The following is a 19,569-nucleotide window of genomic DNA, read 5'->3' as shown; positions in this document are numbered from 1 at the left end:
TACCAGTTCAGCTAATATTTCTTCCACACTGAAGAGCAGAGTGAAAACTTCCAGTTCAGCTAAATATTCTTTCCACACAGTTAAAATCAATTTAAATACTGTATTTTTTGAAAAAAAAAGCAGATAAAGGTACTTAAATTCTCTTATACGTCCAGTTGAATATAGCAAGTTGTTAGCCGGCCAAAGCTGAGGTTTTAAAGCAGAAAATATTTCACACTGTACCACTTAAATAGGCAAGGACAGGAAATCAAAGAATGTGACTACCCCCACACCTGTAATTACTAGCAAATAACAAAATTCAGCAAACACTGACTAACTACCAGTTCAGCTAATATTTCTTCCACACTGAAGAGCAGAGTGAAAACTTCCAGTTCAGCTAAATATTCTTTCCACACAGTTAAAATCAATTTAAATACTGTATTTTTTGAAAAAAAAGCAGATAAAGGTACTTAAATTCTCTTATACGTCCAGTTGAATATAGCAAGTTGTTAGCCGGCCAAAGCTGAGGTTTTTAAGCAGAAAATATTTCACACTGTACCACTTAAATAGGCAAGGACAGGAAATCAAAGAATGTGACTACCCCCACACCTGTAATTACTAGCAAATAACAAAATTCAGCAAACACTGACTAACTACCAGTTCAGCTAATATTTCTTCCACACTGAAGAGCAGAGTGAAAACTTCCAGTTCAGCTAAATATTCTTTCCACACAGTTAAAATCAATTTAAATACTGTATTTTTTGAAAAAAAAAAGCAGATAAAGGTACTTAAATTCTCTTATACGTCCAGTTGAATATAGCAAGTTGTTAGCCGGCCAAAGCTGAGGTTTTAAGCAGAAAATATTTCACACTGTACCACTTAAATAGGCAAGGACAGGAAATCAAAGAATGTGACTACCCCCACACCTGTAATTACTAGCAAATAACAAAATTCAGCAAACACTGACTAACTACCAGTTCAGCTAATATTTCTTCCACACTGAAGAGCAGAGTGAAAACTTCCAGTTCAGCTAAATATTCTTTCCACACAGTTAAAATCAATTTAAATACTGTATTTTTTGAAAAAAAAAGCAGATAAAGGTACTTAAATTCTCTTATACGTCCAGTTGAATATAGCAAGTTGTTAGCTGGCCAAAGCTGAGGTTTTAAGCAGAAAATATTTCACACTGTACCACTTAAATAGGCAAGGACAGGAAATCAAAGAATGTGACTACCCCCACACCTGTAATTACTAGCAAATAACAAAATTCAGCAAACACTGACTAACTACCAGTTCAGCTAATATTTCTTCCACACTGAAGAGCAGAGTGAAAACTTCCAGTTCAGCTAAATATTCTTTCCACACAGTTAAAATCAATTTAAATACTGTATTTTTTGAAAAAAAAGCAGATAAAGGTACTTAAATTCTCTTATACGTCCAGTTGAATATAGCAAGTTGTTAGCCGGCCAAAGCTGAGGTTTTAAGCAGAAAATATTTCACACTGTACCACTTAAATAGGCAAGGACAGGAAATCAAAGAATGTGACTACCCCCACACCTGTAATTACTAGCAAATAACAAAATTCAGCAAACACTGACTAACTACCAGTTCAGCTAATATTTCTTCCACACTGAAGAGCAGAGTGAAAACTTCCAGTTCAGCTAAATATTCTTTCCACACAGTTAAAATCAATTTAAATACTGTATTTTTTTGAAAAAAAAAGCAGATAAAGGTACTTAAATTCTCTTATACGTCCAGTTGAATATAGCAAGTTGTTAGCCGGCCAAAGCTGAGGTTTTAAGCAGAAAATATTTCACACTGTACCACTTAAATAGGCAAGGACAGGAAATCAAAGAATGTGACTACCCCCACACCTGTAATTACTAGCAAATAACAAAATTCAGCAAACACTGACTAACTACCAGTTCAGCTAATATTTCTTCCACACTGAAGAGCAGAGTGAAAACTTCCAGTTCAGCTAAATATTCTTTCCACACAGTTAAAATCAATTTAAATACTGTATTTTTTGAAAAAAAAAGCAGATAAAGGTACTTAAATTCTCTTATACGTCCAGTTGAATATAGCAAGTTGTTAGCCGGCCAAAGCTGAGGTTTTTAAGCAGAAAATATTTCACACTGTACCACTTAAATAGGCAAGGACAGGAAATCAAAGAATGTGACTACTCCCACACCTGTAATTACTAGCAAATAACAAAATTCAGCAAACACTGACTAACTACCAGTTCAGCTAATATTTCTTCCACACTGAAGAGCAGAGTGAAAACTTCCAGTTCAGCTAAATATTCTTTCCACACAGTTAAAATCAATTTAAATACTGTATTTTTTTGAAAAAAATGAGCAGATAAAGGTACTTAAATTCTCTTATATGTCCAGTTGAATATAGCAAGTTGTTAGGTGGCCAAAGCTGAGATTTTTAAGCAGAAAATATTTCACACTGTACCACTTAAATAGGCAAGGACAGGAAATCAAAGTATGTGACTACCCCACACCTGTAATTACTAGCAAATAACAAAATTCAGCAAACACTGACTAACTACCAGTTCAGCTAATATTTCTTCCACACTGAAGAGCAGAGTGAAAACTTCCAGTTCAGCTAAATATTCTTTCCACACAGTTAAAATCAATTTAAATACTGTATTTTTTGAAAAAAAAAGCAGATAAAGGTACTTAAATTCTCTTATATGTCCAGTTGAATATAGCAAGTTGTTAGCTGGCCAAAGCTGAGGTTTTTAAGCAGAAAATATTTCACACTGTACCACTTAAATAGGCAAGGACAGGAAATCAAAGAATGTGACTACCCCCACACCTGTAATTACTAGCAAATAACAAAATTCAGCAAACACTGACTAACTACCAGTTCAGCTAATATTTCTTCCACACTGAAGAGCAGAGTGAAAACTTCCAGTTCAGCCTAATATTCTTTCCACACAGTTAAAATCAATTTAAATACTGTATTTTTGAAAAAAAAGCAGATAAAGGTACTTAAATTCTCTTATACGTCCAGTTGAATATAGCAAGTTGTTAGCCGGCCAAAGCTGAGGTTTTTAAGCAGAAAATATTTCACACTGTACCACTTAAATAGGCAAGGACAGGAAATCAAAGAATGTGACTACCCCCACACCTGTAATTACTAGCAAATAACAAAATTCAGCAAACACTAACTACCAGTTCAGCTAATATTTCTTCCACACTGAAGAGCAGAGTGAAAACTTCCAGTTCAGCTAAATATTCTTTCCACACAGTTAAAATCAATTTAAATACTGTATTTTTTTGAAAAAAAAAAGCAGATAAAGGTACTTAAATTCTCTTATACGTCCAGTTGAATATAGCAAGTTGTTAGCCGGCCAAGGCTGAGGTTTTTAAGCAGAAAATATTTCACACTGTACCACTTAAATAGGCAAGGACAGAAAATCAAAGAATGTGACTACCCCCACACCTGTAATTACTAGCAAATAACAAAATTCAGCAAACACTGACTAACTACCAGTTCAGCTAATATTTCTTCCACACTGAAGAGCAGAGTGAAAACTTCCAGTTCAGCTAAATATTCTTTCCATACAGTTAAAATCAATTTAAATACTGTATTTTTTTGAAAAAAAAAGCAGATAAAGGTACTTAAATTCTCTTATACGTCCAGTTGAATATAGCAAGTTGCATTCTTCTGTCATAGACTACACCAGACTTTCTATGCCAGTTGGCTGCAGCTCCTCTGATTCTATTTTTGACCTCTTCATTCAGACTTCCCTTCTTCTCAACCACCCCTCTCAGATACTTGATGCTGTTTACCTGTTACACTATCTTCCCTTCTATCTCTATTCTCAGCTTCTTTTGATTTCCCCAATTTGCTGCCATTACCACTGTCTTATCTGTTCTTAGTTTCATCCCATGTGCCTTCAATTTTATATTCCATTCTCCTGTCCTTTGCTGAAGTTCTAGCTCAGAGTCTGCCTGTAGTGCCACATCGTCTGCATACAGCAACTTTGTTGATCTTCCCCCTCCGACCTGTTTGCTAATGTAGTCCATCACCGTATGAACAGCAGTGGGCACAGAACTGACCCCTGGTGTACACCCACTCCCACTGGGAACCCCTCTGTGAGGCCGAAAACTGTTCATACTTGAGTCATTCGGTCCTTGTACATAGCCTGCACTGAGTCTGCTAATGTTTCTGGGACTATAAACCACCACAGTACTGCCCAGATCAGCTTTCTTGGGACCTTGTCATATGCTTTCTCCAAGTCTAGGAATGCCCAGTTGGACTCTCTCCTCATCTCTAGCTTCCTCTCAAGTATCCTTCTCACTGTAAACATCGGGTCAGTTGTGCTGCATCCTGACCTGAATCCAAACTGCTCATCTCCCATCTTACATTCTACTACTATGTGTATCCATTTATCAGTCACCCTCTCCAGAACTTTCATGCAGTGTAATAGGAGTTTGATGTCTTTGTACTGTCCACAGTTGTGGCTGTCCCCTTTGTTCTTGTACACTGGCACGAGTATGCTTATTTTCCAGTCATCTGGGATACGGCTTTCTCTCCACACTGCTATGAGTACCCTCAGGAAAATTTTCTCCCCTGTCTCCCCCATCTTCTTTATCATATCTACTGTGACCTCATCCGAGCCTGATGCTTTCCCAGACTTCATTTTCCTTAGTGCTGTTCTTACTTCTTCTAGGGTGGGCTTCTCTTCTTCCCACATCGTAGGCAGTTTCTGGGGCAGTACAGCTTCTATGGGGTTTTCTTCATTCAGAAGCTGCTGGAAATACTCATTCCATATGCCTTTGATGTCCTGTGGACTGGTGAGCAAGTTGTTGCTGGCATCCCTTATGAAGAGGGTATGACTATCTTCTTTATCTTTCCGTCTTTGCCTTGCAACCTGATGTACTTTCTTTATGCCACTTACTGAGTCACTTTCGAGAAGTTGGTAGAGTGCCTTCGATGCCCTATTCTTTGCTATTGCAACTTTGTTAGCCAACCAGTAGTCCTTCATAGCCTGGTCAGTTTTTTCGATCTCCCACTACTTTCTCCACTCCTTCTTACTTTTGATGACTTCCTGCACTTCCACATTGCACCACCAGCTTTCCTTATGTACCTTATTTCCATACCTGGCTTGGCCATATGTCTGTTCTGTAGTCCTAACACATGCTGTTTTGAGGCACTGCCATTCTCCTTCAGCTCCACCTATTTCCTCCTCTTCTTGGGGTGCTAGAGCCCTGAGTAATTCCTTGAACTGCTGTACTTTCTCTCCAGTCAACTTCCAGGTCTTCAGTCTGGTCTCTGCTGACCTTCTATATAACATACTAAAATTCTTTTACTAAACTATCTATATGAAATGAGTTAACTACCTCAATTATTTTTAACTAATCTGGATGAAGTACAGGTTATGTTGAGCTGTTAAAGCAGAGTTATATTGCATTTAAAACTGTCACTGCCAAAAACAAACTTTTTACAATATTTCTTAAATATTTTCACATTACAGTTTAAATTATATCATTATTTTTAAATAAAACAAGTACTTACAGATTCTTTAGTTAAAAACAGTTGTTAAATAAGTAAAAAAGCTATTCAAATGTTCATTATTTAATCCGATTGACTGATGGTGTTCAGTGAAGAGAAACAGATTCAAAGGTCATGCTACTTCTTGGAAGATGTCGCAAGTTGTTCCTCATGAGTATGGGAGCTAACTGAAGCTGTTGGAAGCTTGAGCTTGTCATGAAAATTGTCAAAACGTACAAAAAAAGCAAGTAGGTCGGAATTTTATAGTATAGTGAAGACTTTTTAGCACAAAACACTCGCAAATATTATAAACAAGCCGCAAGCAGTGTAAAAAGCCGTTCTTAAAGCATTAAAATTTGAAGTAGCAAAATAATCATAGAAAACAGTATAAGATATTAATTGTAAGTAAAATTTAATCATACTAGCTAGTAAAAACATTTATAAAAGACTGAGTGAAACAAGTACATAAGTCATTAATAAAAATAACAATACTCAACATATTTGAATATAACATTTTAAGCATTCCCTTTATATCTAAGTGCTGTATTACTGGAACTAAGATAAAGGGAAAGCTATGTGTAAAGAGACATAAAATATGATAGACAAGAGTAATTCTATACTATTTCACTAATGATATGAATATGGAAAGATTTACAGTATAGTTGTAATGAATTTTTGTTTCATAATGTCTTAACACTTTTTAGAGCTGCTTGAATAATGTATATTGTTTGAAAAGTTAGCATTATTGTAAGCAAAGTAACAGGGAAAAAGAAAATGACATTACCTTCTGTGAGTGGTTCTACATTAACTAAGGTGATAATTTATCTCAGAGGAAAAGAAAACTTAAATATGTTTACTTGTCTCAAGATTTATTTTTTCCTTAGTTGTCCATTCATTTTTTGATGCTTGTCTTTTAAATTCACTGAAGAATCCATGGGTTCAGGTTGACTTAAAAGATTATTTTTTTGGACAAATGTGCATACGTCTTCAAGGGTGTCAAAGATTTTCTTTCCTTCTGGTAGACACAGTCTTATTCTTGCAGGAAAAAACAACATTTTATTAATGGGACACATGCTTTTCTTTTGGACATTACAAGGGATGAGAAGTCATTATCAAATCTGATGATTTGGTCACCTATTTTTATTGGCACAAGAGACCAGGCAGTTCTTAAAACAAGATGCTCATCTTGAGTAGAGATAAATTTTACAATGATGTATCTAGGGTGGATGTGTTAACTGGTTGAAAGGATTGTAGTTAGATCTGTGTGCTCTCTCAATCTCAAAGGATAATGCTTCCGACAGGCTTAAGGTTTTGCATATCCTAGAAGTCAAGAAATTATTTATCATATTGTCTCCCTCCATCTGTTCCGTGATGCCATAGATTCTTATATTATTCCTCCTGGCTCTGTTTTCTGTGTTATCAATCTTCTCAGTAAGTCTGGTATTTTCCCAAAAAAGAAAGTCTTATGTTTTCTTCTCTTTCTGTTGACTAGGAGTCGATGTCAGATACAAAGTCTTCAAGTACAGCAGTCTGGGCAGATGGTTTTTGAGGACATCATTCAATAAGTCTATCTGCTTGGTAGTATCTTCGTTTATATTATCAGCTTTTAGGTTCAATTTTTCTGTTTTTATCACCATATCTTGCACAGTAGTAAGAACTGCCTTTAATTCTTTCTTCATTGAGTTATCTTGTTGGGAGAACTTGGAGTTGTTCATCTTCCTTTAAGGGTATAGTTTTAGTATCCCTTCTTCTGAAGAATTTGACAGGGAAATATGAAGATTTTTGCTAAACAATTGCACCAACATGTAGCTTTTGACTTCCATTTTCTAAATTTGTTGGTTTCAAGAGGTTATTGGTGATATTAGATCAGATGTCCTGTCAGAAGAAGTTGAGCAATGAAGAGCTTAAGAGTTCTGCTGCTTTCAGCTTGCCATCCAAGCCACTCCCCTATAAAATAGCAGTTTTGTGAAGGGTAGTAACATCTGCCATTATTTAGGAACTGTTTGATGAATCTGTTTAATATTCTGTATTGCTTTGTCATTTTTCCTGTGGTTGCTGCTATTTGTTTTCTGAGATAGTGAGCCAAAACCAAACTTTGTCAGAGATAACTTTCAGGATCCTGGCGTTTTACGTCACTGGGAGAGTTTGAATTTTTTGCCATGCATGCCTACAAATAACTGGATCAAATAATGACTTTTATAGCCAGTTTTAGCCATGTGAGTAATTAACCTTATCTGTAGCCTGTGTTCATTTTGAAATCTTTTCATCTTATGGTGATATCTCCAGTCTTCTTAGCAGGAGCGGCCCTAGGTCAACTGGTGCCCTAGGCAAAACAGCTCCACGGCGCCCCCCAACACATTACCTGGTGCCTCCATCCTGGTCTACCTACACCAAATAAATACTGGAAAAGTGCCCCTGCTACACCGGCGCCCTAGGCAGCCACCTAGTTGGCCTATGCCTAAGGCCGGCCATGCTTCTTAGTCATGTATTGAGTGAGATGTTGACAGTTTGGTTCCTAGCATGTTAGCTGTGTTGTCATTCCTTTCACAGTTGTTTTTTTATTTATTATTTTTATTGCTTTTTCCCCATTTTTTTTCTTTTTTGTGTGATGTCATTTAGTCCAGTTTCATCTGGTTGATTGACATTTGATCTAGTACAGGGTGTTTGTATGTAACACTAGTACAGGGTATATATATATATATATATATATATATATATATATATATATATATATATATGTGTGTGTAATACTCACTGTACCACCAAGACTGAGCTTTCGCAAATTTGTAGCACTAACAGCTGTGTATGGCTGCTGATTCTTCACTTGGCCTTAGCTGTATTTCATGACCGACAACTGACTGCTGAATGGAGTTCTTCACTTTCGTAGGTGCCACTTTTAAGTGTCTGTGTTGATTCCTGTTATGTGGAGATCTGTTTTTATCAGTTAGCATGTGATCTTGACCAATGTCAGTCTGAGTGGTTGTGTTCAGTGGTGCTTACTTATTTTGTCTGTTGTGGTTCTTACCCAGTGGGACTCTATTTTCTGTCAACATGAATTGTTCCTGGTATTTTTGTGTCATTACTGCCACCAACCTGCTTGTTATTGCCATGATGATATACTATGTGTAGGATTTTGGTTGGAGATGGTGGCCTTTTGAAGAAAATTCTTTGCTACACTTAATCTTAATTTGTTTCATAACTGTACTGTTATTTGAGACTAGCGTTTCATCTGAACAGTTCATGTTTTATGATTCTTTGTGGTGTTGCCGTTATTAGACTTTGTTGTATTCTAATGTTCTAGGTCAAGAATTAATTTAATATAATTTATTTAGTAGTTTTAGAGTTTTAGTTAATTATACAATACATTCCCCTTTTGATTTTGTTTCTGCTGTCTTCCCTTTCTTATTAATCACACTGTGTTTAAAATATATTAATAACTCTGAAGTTCAGATTAGTCAAATCTTTAGTCGACTTAAAATATTGGACTAGCAATGTGCCATATGAGTGTAGTAATTTAAAATACTGACAGGCAGTGTCGCTGAAGTATAAACCTTTTTGTGAGAATGTTCAAAAATCCTGCTTTTTGTGTGTGCACCTAATGCTGGAGTGATGTTGGACCCATTTTTTGAGAATGTAATTCAGTAATTGCTGAGATATCTGTGAGATTTGCTTGCAGATAACTACCTCAATCACTATGTATAAATGGCTTCTTCTTCCCCTCACATTTCAAGAAAGAAAATATATGATAGAAGGATTCTGTAAAGGATGGAATAGCTAGAAGCTTAGGCTGAAGCAGAACTAAAAGCTTTGCATATTTTTGCTTTAGGGAGGAAAGTTTTTTGTGGACCACTTAAAATTGTTCTTCATGAAATGAATTACATTACCCAGAGAAATAACTTATGGAGGGGATCCTGAAAATAGAAGTGCTGTCAACATTATTGTCCATTTCATAACCCTTAGAGGAAGACCTCTGAACAGAGTATACAAGGTCATGAACTTCTTCAGCATCACTTTCTGGATATAGTGGGGATGTGGGTTTCTTTCTTTTCCTTGCTGCTGATTTTCCAGAACTAGAAAATTTTGGCTACGACCTTAAACTGAAAACTAATTTTGAGTATGTCACAATACTCCTGTGGTGTGCATTTGTATTCTATGAAAAAGGATGGCTTTGGTGCATGTGATGGAGATTGTAAAACTATTATGTGAACCTTAGATGACCATGCTTATAATGTCTAGAAAAGGGACATCCACTCCGTAAGAGTAAAGTAAAGTTCTTACTCAGGCCTCTGCATAGCTGACATCCTGACCTTGAGCAAAACAGCAGAATGCTATTTGTTGAACTGGATGTCTGGAGCAGTCATCTTGGAAATAATATTTTTATTTTCCTGCGGGCTGCCATGGTGGTGCAGCGGTTAGCATTGCCGCCTTACAGCAAGAGGTTCTCCGATTCGATTCTCGGCTGGGGTGCCTTTTGTGTGGAGTTTGCATGGCCCTCCCTGTGGTCGCGTGGGTTTCCTCCGGGAGCTCTGGTTTCCTCCCACATCCCAAAAACATGCTGTAGGTGGATTGGACACTCTAAATTGGCCCTAGGTGTGAGTGTGTGCATGTGTGTGCCTTCTGTGGAAGGTTGGGCGCCGGGCTGGCAACTCGACACTGTAAAACTCCACTGCCAATCATGAGTGGACAACTGATCCGCTGTGGCGACCCCTAACCAGAAAGAGCCGAAAGAAGAAGAAGATTTTCCTTTTTTCCTGCAAGTTCTTTCATTTTTTAGCTTCACCCTGAATATATAATGACTTTTTTTCATGAGAAGTGGTGAGAGTCAAAACTGTCTCCATTTTTATTCCCATGAAAATACGTGACTAACAGGGAGAGTAGGGAACTCTAGTAGGCTTCACCCTGGGAGTGAATAAATAAACCTTATCTTCAGTATCCAGGTGGGAAGTGGCACCACTTAAGTCAAAAGGCCCAGTAGTACCAGTTGTTTCCATTTGACAGAGTAGGGAGCTCTAGCAGGCTTCACCCTAGGAGTGAGTGAATAAGCCTTTTTCTTCACTATCCAGCTGGGAAGTGGCACCACTTAAGTCAAAAGGCCCAGTAGTACCATTTGTTTCCATTTGATACATTTATGCATTTCTGGAGCCCTCCATTGCTCTCTTTGAACCTTATCCTTTTCCACTTACTGATCAAGCAGAAGGAGAAACCGCAAAAGGTTCCTGCATTTTTATGTCCATAGACTAAATGTTTGCTGTTCTTTATGAAATCAAAGTGCAGTTACATGCGGTTGAGTGTTGTTCTCTTCTTTAGACATAAAAGGCACTAAAGCTGACTGTCTTTAGGGTGGATTTTATGGTCACAGGAGTATCAACAGACTTTCTTAGAGGGCATCACCTGGTTTATGACTGTCAAAAAAAAATCCATTTTCATGAGATGAAATCCAGGAATTATACCTATGATTTTTAAATTTATTTTCTGGCCACTACCATGATTTTGTTGTAATTCTCTGATACATGTATATATATATATATATATATATATATATATATATATATATATGCAAAATTAAAACAGGTGCTAGGGTGCAGCACAGTTAATAAAACAAGCTGACAGTATTATATGTAGTAAATATGAGAAAAAAAAACAAGTTGTGGTGAAAGGGTGCTCTGACTTAAAATGCCAAATTCCATGAAAATCTCACATTTTTCCAGTACTCAGCCCAGGTTTGGGATTTACTGGTATTTTCCCCTGGAAAAAAATGTCAAGTCAGTGTTCTTGGGCATCATCTGTCCTTAACCAAGTTAACTAAAATGTACTTCCAGTTTAAATCAGAAACTCTGCAGTAGTGGCTACCAAAAATGTACTGCTGGGAAAAGCAGCCTAAGTGGCATGATGATGATGATGATACCATAGAGACAAAAAAGGTTGATGTGAGCATGTGTGCAGTTCTCTTTTGTAGCCACTGTACCCAGTAATGGCCGTAGCACAGGAAAGCAGTCTTGGATTTCTAAGAGAAAAACTCTGAAGATTGTAGTCCTCCACTAGAAGAAATCCCATTATCATACTGGAATCCTGCAGCCGTAATAATTTTGATATGCATCTGCTTCAGCAGGTATGTTCCTCAGAAAGCAGCACACCTTTCAGTACCTTGCAGGGGAGAGCATTATGGTGGCTAAAACTGGCACAGTACTATATCTAAGTATTTTTCAGAGAATATATATGTAAACAAAGACCAGGTAAGAGATCATCAAATGAGTATATGTCAGAGTTATATAACAGCAGCACCAAGGGAATAATAGCAGTGCTGGGGTCTAAACAGTTGGGGAGCTTCTTGAGTGAATGTGCACCATGTGCTTTTTGTCTGTGTGTGTGTGTGTGTGTGTGTGTGTGTGTGTGTGTGTGTGTGTGTGTGTGTGTGTGTGTGTGTGTGTGTCTCACACACACACACACACACACACACACACACACACACACACACACACACACACACACACACACACACACACACACACACACACACACACACACAAATATATTATTGTAATATAGAGAGGATAGCAGTTAAATGTACTGATTGATTGATTGTTTGATTTGGTTGAAACTTGTGATGGCCTTCTGTTCATCTGTTGCAGTATTCTAAACATGAGGAAGCTTTCCACTGCAGATGACCCAAAGTCAGCCAATGTATAAAAGTCTTTCAACACTGTAGGATGCGTGATACGTTGCACGTAGGCTGCTGTCGTATGGCGGTCATAAAAGTGACATATGCATGCATCTACCTCAGGACTTCTCTACCACCAGTCCATCCTCCACATTGAACGTCGGTCTGCTGTCTGAGCCGTTTGCTGTTTTCTGTGAATTTTCAGATAAGTGCCCCATTGGGAAAATCTGTTTTCTTTTACCACTGTGTAGTGGTAGGGTTCTTGTCATCCAAAAAAGGCAAATGGCAGTGTTGAAGACAAATTCCACATAAGGATAGCCATTTACAGTGTCTGTTCTGTATAGGGCCTACCCACGATCACAGATCTGGTCCCATTTGCCAGGCCTTTATACCCAAGATCCTTAGAAGTAGGCTTTCCTCCTTAGCCATTTACTTGGAAAACCAGTGCTTAGAGTTATTAGTGCAAAGCAGGGTGGATTGATCTTCTCAGCCTGAGGGCAAGTCTGCCACTAAGCCGAAGGAGAAAAAGCCAAGGCCTGAAGCTGCTGCTGTGCCTGTTCATATGGACATATCTCCCGATGAGGATGAGAGCCCGGAGATGCGTCCAGTTCCTGGTTCCAGATCATAGGCCTAGCCCGATGTTGAGGTCACCCTGGATCCAACCGCTGGCACGTCCTCAAAGGTTGAGCAGGCATCCGTCCAGGATGTACAAGGGGAACCGAGGCTCATAATAACCGAAGGCCTTACAGGGATACCTCAGATCCTGGTGTGAGAGGAAATCCACTCAGATGCCATTGAATGTAGGCCTAAGTCTGGCAGACTTGCATCAAAAGAAAAAAGAAAAAAAAAACATTTGTCCCCTCCTAAGGAACCTACTAGTGACTGGGAATAGTTCACCAAAGGACTTTTCAAGGCCCTTGTGGTCCTTAAGCCCCCCTCTGGGAGATCTATCCCTGCACCACCATGCAGAGCATCAGCACAAAAAATAGTTAGGGAGGAGGTTTCCTCAGATGAAGAGGAATCCCTAGCCTACTCCTCACAGATCTCCTCCTCTCTAGATTTTGCTTCCCTAGAGGAGGACTCCAATTGAAGAGACTCATCCATGGAAGAACTCTCCTTTGGTGAGACCTTAGTGAAAATGAGAGAACTTTTCAAATGGGATAGCACTCGGTATCTGAAATATAAATGAGGTGCTATGACCTTCTGCAGGTGGAATCACCCAGTCCTTCAATTATTCCTCCTGTGTTACCTGCTTTTCTGGATGCCTTCGCCTCTGCTTCCAAGGCCCCAGACACCTTGCCTCCTGCTCCTAAGAAGCCTGACTGGTTTTACAAGGTCCCAGAGGACTGTAAGTTTTTGTTTAAATGCCTTTCAGCAGATCCATCTATGATTTCAGTAGCTTCAGACAAACCATCCAGGTTACTGCGTTCAACCTCTCTCCTTCCTTCTGATAAGAACAGAAGGAACCTGGAAAGACTAGGCAAGAAAGTGTATACTTCTGCCACCGTGGCATTTAGAGCCATAAATTGTCAAGACACACATGACCAAATTTGCCTTAGACCTTCTTTCCCAACTGTCTCAGGTAATTTCAGATTTACCTGACTGCGACACTAAGACTTTGACTGCATCCCTGCTGAGACCTTCCTCACAGGAAGGCCAGCACTTCATCAAATGCAACTGTGATGCTGCAGAGGCCTCTGCCAGGGCAGCTGCTTCTGGCTCTGTCTTAATGAGATTCTCCTGGTTAAGACTCCAGCCATTACCAGAGGATATTAAATCCAAGCTTATGGATGCCCCTTTGGACAATTCCACCTTATTTGGTCCTACAGCATCTAGTTTATTTAAATATCTGCAGGAAAAGAGATGCAAGAATTGAAGCACATCGTTTTTTTCCTCAGTGCCTAAATTCCAGAGAAATTACCCAATAAAAACTGCCTTTGTACATAGGCATTCCTGCCTCCTCCACCTAAATCAAAAAAGGATGGTAGGAGACCTCAGCAGTCCAGGACTGCCCCTGCAACTCTGGCTCAGAGGCATTCCTTTCCAGACAAGCCTAGGTCTCTCTGACTGTCCAACTAACCCCACTCATATTCCTTTTTCCCATTGTCTCTCTCTGTCCCTGCCAGTCTGGGAAAGCATAACTGAAGACTCCTGGGTTCTCTCCATCATTCAAAAAGGGTACTTTCTGGTGTTGGACTCCCTGCCTTCTTTCAGAGGCACTCCACAGCCACCAAAGGAACAACTATCCTCTTTTCCAGAGGCACTTCTAGACCTATGGAGACAAGGAACCATTCAGGAAGTTCCTTAATGTCAAAAAGGAAGAAGATTCTACTCCAGAATGTTCCTGTCACCTGGATAGGATGACCTTTGGAGGCCCATCTTAAATTTGTCTCATCTCAACACCTTTCTGAAGTTATCTTCCTTGTGTATGTTAATTCTTCAAACCTTGTTCCATTTAGTTCTGCCACAAGCTTTCTTAGACACCCTGGCTGTCAAAGGCATGTATCTACACATTCCCATACACCCCAAATGCAGAAAGTTTTTTTGTTTCTCTGTGGCTTCCTGGAATTTTCAGTTCTCTGCTTTGTCGTTTGGACTTTCCACCACACCAGGTTTGTTTACAAAATGTCTAGCTCCTGTGATTGCCTATTGCAGACTTCAGGGCATCCATATTTTCCCCCTACCTAGATGATCTTTTCTTTATGGTAGCTTTCCCAGAGTTCCTAGAGAGAAACATTGTCTGTGCAGGTTTTCTTCTACAATGCCTGGGATTCACCATAAACTACACAAAATTGATTCTCTGCCCCTCTCAGGATCATATCTTCCTGGGGTGCAGGATTCAGACAAACCTCATGAGAGTATCTTTCCTTCTTCAAAAGGCAATGGTCCTCCAGTCCTGTTTCAGAAACCTTTTACCCCTTCACCACATTTAAGCCAGGGAATTCTTCAGGGTTTTGGGTTTCATGGCATTCATTATCCCAATGCTCCCTCTGACAAAACTTCATATGAATAAACTACAGTGGTTTCTAAAGTCTCTTTGGATGCAGCATTCGCACTCTATAGACTTTCCAGTTCCTCTCATCCACAGTCTAAAGAGGGAACTTCAAAACAGGTGTCTCTAAACCCAGGACTCCCATTGCACCCCCTTCCTCCAGTCCAAGTTACTGCACAGGGTGGACCTTCTCACATAAAACAAAGGAACTTTCATCCATCCTCACTTGTCTAACATCTAGCTGACTCTACGGGTGATAGGGTTTTAATTCCTTTCAGACATGCGTAGGGTTCTGCAGGAGGCCAGGAAACCCAATACCAGGAAGTACTACCTAGCCAAATGGAAGAGATTTTCAATTTGGTGTCTCTCATGAAACCAGGAACCACTAAAACTGGAAATCCCCCTTGTTCTAACCTGTTTGTGTGAATTTCTAAATCCTGGCTTTACCTACTTTGCAGTGTAGGCCCATATATCAGCTATTTCTGCCTGTCTGCCTGTATCCCTCCCTCTAGCTAGCAGGTTTGAGATTAAGCAATTCCTTAAAGGCGTCCTTCAATTAGACCTCCCAGGAAACCTATTCCTCCACCCTGGGATCTTAATTCTGTGCTAGAAAAGCTGACTTTTCTCCCATTCAAGCCAGCTTCGTCAGCATCCTTGCTGTATTGCTCCTGGAAGACTGTGCTTCTCTTAGCTGTCACATCAGCCAGATATGTGTCTGAGCTCCAGGCCAATATGGCCTCTTCCCCCCTTTTTGGTTTTCCATAAAGACAGGGTGTCCTTGCGTACTAACCCTTCCTTTATGCCCAAGGTAGGCAATGAATTGTCACTCAACCAAGCCATTCTTTCCTTCTCCACAAAGTCCTAGTTAGAAGGTATTGCATACCCTGGATGTGCATAGACAACTTAGATTTTACTTAGACAAGACTAAAGCCATTAGGAAATCAGAGCAGCTTTTTGCCTGCTGTCATCCCAGGGCCCTGGGATTACCTGTTTCCAAGCAGACTTATTTCTACCTGGATTTCTAAGTCTTTTTCTTTCTGCTGTGTGAAACATGGGAAAACCCTTGCCTGTTCTATAAAGGCCCATTCCACTAGGGCTGTAGCCTTGTCAGGGGCCTTCTTCAAGGAATTGGACACTAGCTCTATTCTCGAAGCAGCTACTTGAACTTCTGTTCATACCTTCACTAAACATTACAAATTGGATGGCATTTCTAGGTCCAGAGCAGGATTTGCCAGAGCCATACTCCATGGGTTCCTGGAGGGCTCTACTGCTCCTTCCTCCACCCTCGCTTCATAAGCTTTTGTATTCTCCCACGTGTTAAGAATACTGAAACAGATGAACAGAAGGACCTAGAACAGTTGTGTAAAATCTTACCATAACGATAGATGTCCTCTCTTCTCTGCTGCAGTATTCCAATCTCTCCCTCCTTCCCCCTGGTGGTTTGGTTCCTTTCATTGGATGGTTATACCCTACTTTCCTTAGGCTGGCTTCCTCCTGGGTCATTCAGTTCTTAGGTGGATGCTTGAGTATATTTCTTTTATGGCCAACATACGACAGCAGCCTACGTGCAATGTACTACACATCCTATAGTAGTGAAAGACTTTTGTATACTGGTCAACATCAGGTCACCTGCAGTGGAGAGCTCTCTCATGATAAGAATACTGCAACAGAGAAGAGAAGGACGTCTATCATTATGGTAAGATTTTACATAACTATTCTTTGTTGATCTCTAAACTTCTGCGAGTCAGGTACTCGCCCACCTGCAGGACGGCTGGTGTAGTCCATCTCAGAGTCTTGTGGAGTCAAGTTTTGATGAAATGGGTTCAGTACTGTAATGTCGACAATGTGGATTGTCGACATTTATAAATATAGTCCTATGTCCGTGCACACACACACACTGTTGTGTGGAGCATGGACAAGTAGTCATTTACTAGTTCATCAACTACATGATGATAGGTGCCCTGTACAGTAACATTGAACTGGACTGTAGTGAGATTGCAGAGCAGTGAGGATTAGGATAAATCCTTACCCCCTTCCACACACACTATTGTGTGATCCCAGAGGTAGAATATACAGAGATGCAAGGATGTGATGAGGTGCAGGGGGACTTGACTCGTATGAATGCAGTGTAATTTAAAATGTTATACTTGGCCAAAGGGTGTAAGCTTTGATGATGAACATTCAGTAGAACAAGAATCTAAAGTCATATTAATCATTTATCATGTAAATGTGTATGGTAATACACAACAGAAAAAAGGAGTATTACTGGGAAACTGAATGAAATGAAAAAGGGAAAAAAATATATTCTGTAGCCTCTGCTGTGATAGCAGAGGCAGAATAATGGTGGGCTGACTGAATCATAGATCCTTATTTGCCATTAAAGATTGCATGTAGTCCACAGTGGTCCCTTTTCCAAAAAAAAAAAAAAAAGGTAACACCTGCAGTGAATGAAAAGGCTGCATCCTGTGTTTGTTTTTTCACTGCTGTCTGTAAGGTAAGCAATAGGTTGATAATATTTATAGACAGCTAGTATGAGAATAATGAGCTAGCTATTTTATGCAAAACCACGTTTTTAGCATGTTTCATGTATAATACAAGAGAGATGGTAATGCCTACCTTATGAATTAATACCAGTGAGGAGGAGGAGGAGTTATTTTTTTGCCCAGGTGATTTGTTCCTGTGACTTCTCTATCTTACTCCATTGCCCCTTTTGTTCATCCAAGGTGAGAGACAGGCCTGTTCTTTCCGTGTTTTGGGAGATGGAGAGGTGACTTCTGATTAGTTTGTCAACATATAAGCAGTGGCTTGGATGCACCACTGAGGTAGGGCTTGGAGATCCCAAGCCAGTGAGGTTGGCTCTCATTAATATGTGCATAGAAGCTTGCACATGCATGGGGAGGGCAAATAATGTCTTGTGGTGATGCGGGTGCTCAAGTCATCCACTAGGGGCAGGGTTAGGACATCTGCAGAAACAGTTTAATTGCTGGGATGTAGAACAGGGTGCAAACTACTGCAGTGTCTGGCTGGATGACAACTTCTGTGGTTTGATATTGCCCTTCATGCTAGGAATACCCAGTACCAGGAGCGGCATTAGGTCAACTGGTGCCCTAGGCAAAAGGGCTCCATGGCACCCCCCCACACCACCTGGTGTCCCCATTCTGGTCTACCTACACCAAATAAATACAGGAAAAGAGCCCCTGCTACAGTGGCACTCTAGGCAGCCGCGTAGTTGGCCTATCCCTAAGGCCGGCTATGCCCAGCACAGCAGAATGAATGAATGAATGAATGAATGAACTTAAGACTGATAGGAGGAGGTTTGATGCTCAGCAAGCCAGAGTGAAAACCACATATATAAAATAAATAATTATGACCCTGAAGGCAAAGGCCTCCAATACAATTGTTCCTGTGTGTACCTTAAGGGGAATAATTCCATTTTACTTAAGTAAGATTTGAGAGTAAGATCCCAAAGACATGCTGTAGTTGAAATGATGATCCTCCAAATTGCTCTTAGAGGGGTACGCATGTCTACGAGTATGTGCCATGCACCATGAGTGAGTGAGTTGGCCTGCATACACATGTTTTTTAGTGTGCATGTGCTATAATGTGATGGTATTGTTTCTATGGTTTTCTTGCTGTACATCCACGGAGTGTCAAGACAGGCTGTGGCTTAATTTCTTCTGCAGTGCTGAGCTAGACCAAGCATGTAGTCAGAGAATGAAGTAATTTCTTTTTTATGTGCCACTCCAGCCCCATACAACCTCAAGCTGTTCCTCCTGACTTATCTACCTGCTCACCCCTGGCTCCACCAGTTGCTGCTTACCAGGTTCCCCAGACCTGTATCTTCTCTAGGTGGGCCCCCAACTATTTGGGAAGACTGCTTCCATAATAAGCCAACACTAGGCCTGGGGTGAGAATGCTGTGCTAGGGAGTAGTGAGTAAAAAGCCTGGTAGCCATCATTTATAGAGTGGCTAGTGCACTGATGTCAAGAAGTTGTTTCTGCCTCCCGCATTACCTTAAGATGACCTGTGAACCTCCTGGTCTCCATCAGAAGTTTCACAGGTATGTGGTTCCTCAGACTCTCCCCCTGAAATAGGAGATAGCCATCATTTGCTTCGTCTTCTTCCCCTGGCTAACTTTACCAATAACTTGAGTCTATTCCTGAGCTTGGATCACTGGTGGGTACAAATGGACGTCTTGCCTTTGTGCTAAGGAGCTGGCTGTGAATAAAGTGTTATAGAAGTTGCTTCAGTTTCATATTTCCATGTCTTTTTTGATTCATATTTCCATTTTTGGTAGAAGTAGTTAATTATCTAAGAGTTTGCAGCATTATTCAGAAGTAGGCATGCTTATTTTTTAAAACAGCCTTTGCTATTTGTATCTCAGAAACATTATGTACAGGTCTGCAATCTTGAAACATACTGTTTGAGT

At 39.9% G+C, this 19,569-nt stretch overlaps 1 protein-coding gene across 2 annotated transcripts in view; it reads left to right on the top strand.

Moving 5' to 3' along the window:
• Positions 1–19,569, top strand: part of FBXW8 (F-box and WD repeat domain containing 8) — a 1,953,337-nt gene that overhangs the window by 438,145 nt on the left and 1,495,623 nt on the right. The gene's annotated exons all lie outside the window — the stretch shown is intronic.

This window comes from Protopterus annectens, chromosome 4.part0 (assembly GCF_019279795.1).
Source record: "Protopterus annectens isolate FY-2018-M chromosome 4.part0, PAN1.0, whole genome shotgun sequence".
Classification (NCBI taxonomy): Eukaryota; Metazoa; Chordata; order Ceratodontiformes; family Protopteridae; genus Protopterus; species Protopterus annectens.
Note: the sequence above shows the minus strand (reverse complement) of the source record. Positions and strands in the feature narration are given on the sequence as shown.